We start from the raw sequence: 6,000 nt of genomic DNA, 5'->3' as shown, positions 1-6,000 counted from the left end.
CAGTGACAATTTTTTTTACATTAAATTCAGGATGTAACACAACAAAATGTGGAATAAGTCAAGGGGTATGAATACTTTCTGAATCCACTGAAACTAGGTCCAACCATATGGTAGCTATAGCTAGCTAGCAATGTAACTGGATTGTTAGAAAGGTTTTATAAATACTTTATTGTCACCAACAAATATACATTGATTGTACAAAACATTATTAACACCTTCCTAATATTGAGTTGCACCCCCTTTTCCCCTTAGTACAGACTCAATTCGTTGGGGGCATGGACTCTACAAGGTGTCGAAAGCATTCCACAGGGATGCTGTCCCATGTTGACTCCAATGCTTCCCACAGTTGTGTCAAGTTGGTTGGATGTACTTTGGGTGGTGAACATTTCTTGATACACACAGGAAACTGTGGAGCATGAAAAATCCAGTAGCGCTGCAGTTCTTGACACTTTCGAACCAGTGCGCCTGGCACTTACTACCATAACCCTTCTAAGGAACTTAAATATTTTGCCTTGTCCATTCACTCTCTGAATGACACACATGCACAATCCATAAAAATCCTTCTTTAACCTGTCGCCTCCCCTTGATCTACAAGGGTTGAAGTGGATTTAATAAGTGACATCTATATGGGATCATATCTTTCACCTGGATTCACCTGGTCAGTCTGGGTAATGGAAAGAGCAGGTCTTCCTAGGTGTTTAGTGTATTGCAGTAGTTTAAAAATTCCAACTCTTCTTGGGAGCGCCACCTATACAAAATATTTGATAGGTTGTAAGTGTCAACTTTTCTCCCCTTTTTTGAGAATTTGGTTCTCCAAATGTACCAAACTGAGATGTGAGTAAACCTGGAGCCGAGGTTACGTTAAAAGTAACACAATATGGACTTTAGGAAGACACAATATTTTTTTCACTTGAACTAAAATCCTGTCTCTCTTATATTAGTCAATTAGAGCGTTTGACATTATTTTGAACAATAGTCTTTCTCCGTCTTTAATGTCTATTAAACCCATCATATAAGAACCAAATTAGGCCCACATGACCATTTCCATGACTATTTGCCAAAAGAATATTGACCCTGCTAAACGACTGAGGCTAAAGATGGACAAAGCCCAGGATCAGAGAGGGTCTCAAAATAATCACTCAGCGATCAGCTCATCCCCAACCTGTCTTTGGCAACTTCACGTGACTTTATGGATATGAGGGCACGGCTCAATGAAAGGCCAAGTGTTTGGATTTAAACACGAAGCCAACACATAATAAATCCTCACCACTAACAACAGCCAATATGACGAAGAAACCCTTACAAAATCTATTCTTAACCACCCCAGCCAGACATACTTTTTCTTTTTTCTATCCTGGGCCTGGAGAGCCTTATCTGATGAGTGACTTGGTCAATATCCTTCTGATTAGATGAAAACTCAGACTGCCCCTCCAGTAAGCATGGAGTCTCTGTGCGCTCAGTCCATTCATACCTCCATGCGAGCGAAAGAGAGATAGAGGCTCTGCTGCAATGGAGATGGCGTGGAGTGGTGTGTAGCGGGCATTGAACCCTCAGAGTGGAATTGTTTAACGGGCGGAAGGATGACCATCAGCCCGATGACCAACATAGATGGCCGACAGGATACACAGCTAAATGGGGAAGGGCACCCAGTAATCAGATGACGCACAAGATGCTATTCCAAGTGATGGAAATAACCCAGAGATTTCCCCTAAGAAGACAATATTCAAGGTTGACTTCATGTTGTCATTTGTTTTCACTGAAAGGCATGGATTTTCACAGATGGATTATGGTGAACCGACGCATAGCTGTGTCAATGTTCAGAAGCTAAATGTTTCTGTCATCAAACCAAGTAACTAACCAATATTGTGTCTCGTCTCACATCAGTTCTACGTCATTTATGAGGAATAGCCTCAAAGTTAGAGTCGTTGGTCTGAATCATCACTCAAAGTGGATTTGCCGACAATTCTCTTTGACGACAATGAACATAAACAGGAAGCAGGCCAGTCGAGTTCAAGCAAGTACAGAGACATGCACGTTAACGCGCACTGTAGCATAAGTCATGCATTTATATCAATGGGAGATTTGCACACAAAAATAAGTTCCTTTCTAATGTTAGAATTTTACCCTGAATAAATACACATTTCTACGCTCCATCTCTTTTTACGTCTCCTCTTACACTTATGTAACCTGGGTTTTTAATACGGAAATCCTGACTCAGCAACATAATTGAGATAATACCTACATGGTTATTGTTATTACATTGTTATTATACTGCTATTATTCTGTAGACAGTAGATATACAGATAATTGGATTTATGGCAGTCAATCAATTCAGTGGCGAAATAACTCAAGCCTGTTTATCAATGTCATATTGCTAGCTATGCAGTATATCAATATAATATTGCTAGCTGTACAGTATATCAATATAATATTGCTAGCTGTACAGTATATCAATATAATATTGCTAGCTATACAGTATATCAATATAATATTGCTAGCTGTACAGTATATCAATATAATATTGCTAGCTGTACAGTATATCAATATAATATTGCTAGCTGTACAGTATATCAATATAATATTGCTAGCTATACAGTATATCAATATAATATTGCTAGCTGTACAGTATATCAATATAATATTGCTAGCTATACAGTATATCAATATAATATTGCTAGCTGTACAGTATATCAATATAATATTGCTAGCTATACAGTATATCAATATAATATTGCTAGCTATACAGTATATCAATATAATATTGCTAGCTGTACAGTATATCAATATAATATTGCTAGCTATACAGTATATCAATATAATATTGCTAGCTATACAGTATATCAATATAATATTGCTAGCTGTACAGTATATCAATATAATATTGCTAGCTGTACAGTATATCAATATTTATGTTGCCTTTATAATACATCTCCATCATACACTGTGAAATCAGAAATGACTGTGTTTCTTGCTGAATACCACATGAAAACTATTTGACCCTAGGTGTTCTTCGGTTCATGTCGGGATATGTGAAAACATCCCAGCAACTGAGGATTGGATGCTTTGATCACCGCACCGGTCCAAGCAGACTTGAATCACTTAAAGAACCACGGTAGACATCCGAGATTTCTGGAGAAGCACTGAATAGAATTGTTTCTGCTCGCTCTGCTCGGTACGTCCAAATCAAGGGTTTGGGCCTCTCTCTTCAGTTTTTTGGGACTGGAGGCCACGAGAGAAGGCCTAGGCAGAAAAACAGGTCAATACCGACTGTTAAAAGCCCATGATTGGATATTTTGTGTGGCCTGACCGTTTAGAAAACTGCGTACAATAACATTTTACTGGGTTCATAAACCTCTGGTGGATGTAAGAACGGCCCCTCCATAAACCCCAAAGTGTTAAAGGCGAGGCAGTAAAGCCGAAGCTAAAGGAAAAAGGAGAACGTAGAAGCTGAACTCCACTCTCCACTCTCAGCCAGAACAGTTGACAGTATGCTATGTGATATTATGATGGTGGAACCATGAGTGCTAAGCGATCATCACTTAGAACAAATGTGTCTATGGAGACAGCCAGTGTCAGTTTACAAGTATGCCCGGGCCGGTGTGAATATGATTGTTTGATTGGTGTTGCATTGCATGGTAATGACTCATTTGATGTTACATCAACACTGTTAACCAGGCTAACTGGAAGTATTAGTGTGGATAAAGTATCACAGTGTCGTTATACTGGCTGTTGGAATGGATCCACCTTTCCATGCATCACTTGATTTGATTTGGGCCAGTGGTCTCTCATGAAGGACAATATTATGGAAAACCCAATACCCTCTAAATGAACCGTCTAAGTTACAGTTCAAAGTAGATGTTCAGAGATCTTTTTCTTTGGGGTCATATGTATGAAATATGACTCAGTGCAGTATTCTGGATGGATATACAGCCATTTCCACTTTTTTTCCCTTTTATTCCCTTTAAAGAAAACAGGTCATTCGGTTTGACCTAGTTCATTGTCACTGTCTCATGTTGTGAGGGGGCTCTCCGTCCTCTTTTTTTTATGTAACACCTGCTAATCTCTCTTCCTCCCTCCTTCCCTCTAGGTGGAAGTAACAGAAGTTAACACGCACATGTGGAATCTAGCCTCATAGTGGTTGTTGGAGGCCATCCTCTCGGGAGTTGTGGGCCAAAATGGGAGGCCCCGCCGGGACCAATATATAACCCAGCATGAGTCATCCTGCTCTGGACCCGGAGGATCTGGTGTCCCCTTTGTGCGGCTGGTTCAGACGGCCTCCGTGCGAGGCGCAATCGTACACCCTCTCTGATCGAGTTCAGATGTTCCACTCGCCAGGGATGGGGAGACAAGGAGCATCAATCACCAACCCGGATGTCCCAGTTTCATGTTCTTCTGAACTACTGGCCCTCTCGGATCTGTTTGGGTTTGCTGGAAGACACTGGCAAAACAATACAATGAATACAATACCACAACGAATCATCTTGTATGAATGGTTCGTGTATGTGTGTACATGCATCTGTATATGAGTGTGTTTTTATGAATACTGAACAAAAATAAACGCAACATGCAGCATTTTTTACTGAGTTCATATAAAGAAATCAGTCAATTGAAATACATTCCTTAGACCCTAATAGACTGGGAATACAGATATGCATCTGTTGGTTACAGATACCCTAAAAAAACGGTAGGGGCGTGGATCAGAAAACCAGTCAGTATCTGGTGTGACCACAATTTGCCTCATGCAGTAGCGTTGCGTGGGTAAAACCACCTGGGAAGCCAATCCAGAAGAAAATCATTATTAAAACCTATGTGTTGTGATAATTATGTTGTTTTTTCTGCAACCTGCTAGTTCATATGCCTTGACACTGTGATATATAGGCCCAAGGCCGAGAAAATAAGAAGACGCAGTGGCAGAATAAATTCAATCACGCATTTGTTTCATTACAAAACCGAAGAGCAACATCTGTCTGCAAGTCCACAAAACATATTGCATGTAACAAGCAAGGTAATGTCTCCGACATTTTCAGACTATTATGTAACTATTGATTTAGAACCACATAGTTACTGCAAGGCACAAATAAAACATGAGCTGCCAGGCCTCCCGAGTGGCGCAGTGGTCTAAGGCACTGCATCGCAGTAATAGCTATGCCACTAGAGATTCTAGGTTTGAGTTCAGGCTCTGTCGCAGCCGGGAGACCCATGGGGCGGCACACAATTGGCCCAGTGTTGTACGGGTTAGGGAAGGGTTTGGCCGGAAGGGATGTCCTTGTCCCATCGCACACTAGCGACTTCTGTGGCTGGCCAGGTGCAGTGCACGCTGACGCGGTTGCCAGGTGTACAGTGTTTCCCTGGACTGCGGCTGGCTTCTGGGTTAAGCGGGCATTGTGTCAAGAAGCAGGTTGGGTTGTGTTTCAGAGGACGCACGGCTCTCGACCTTCGCCTCTCCCGAGTCCATATGGGAGTTGCAATGATGAGACAAGACTGTAACTACCAATTGGGGAGAAAACGAGGTCTAAAAAAAATTATGATAATAAAAAATTGAAAACATGAGCCGCCTACACTATTCCAGCACCATTTCAACTTCAACATCAACGAATCACCTATGCTTAGACTAATACAGTGACAACTAAAATATACCAAAAACGATTTAGTCCAATCAACGTAAGCTACATATGATGTGGCTGTCCATGGTAATGATTTCTGTGTGTGTGTGAGAGAGAAACGCAAATGCCATCTTCCTCTCTTTCATGTTGCCAAAACGGTCTATGACTCTGTCCGGTGTGAAACATTCAGCCTTGCAAATCAAAGGGCATTTAAGAAACACAGAAAGACAAAAGATTATATTCATTTTCATGCAGTGCAACACGTCTCCTTCACATAGAGTTGATCAGGCTGTTGATTGTGGCCTGTGGAATGTTGTCCCACTCCTCTTCAATGACTGTGTGAAGTTGTTGGATTTTGGCAGGAACTGGAACATGTTGTCGTACACGTCGATCAAGA

The sequence above is a fragment of the Oncorhynchus mykiss genome, chromosome 3 (assembly GCF_057628025.1).
Source record: "Oncorhynchus mykiss isolate SJ-2025 chromosome 3, ASM5762802v1, whole genome shotgun sequence".
Taxonomy (NCBI): domain Eukaryota; kingdom Metazoa; phylum Chordata; class Actinopteri; order Salmoniformes; family Salmonidae; genus Oncorhynchus; species Oncorhynchus mykiss.
Note: the sequence above shows the minus strand (reverse complement) of the source record.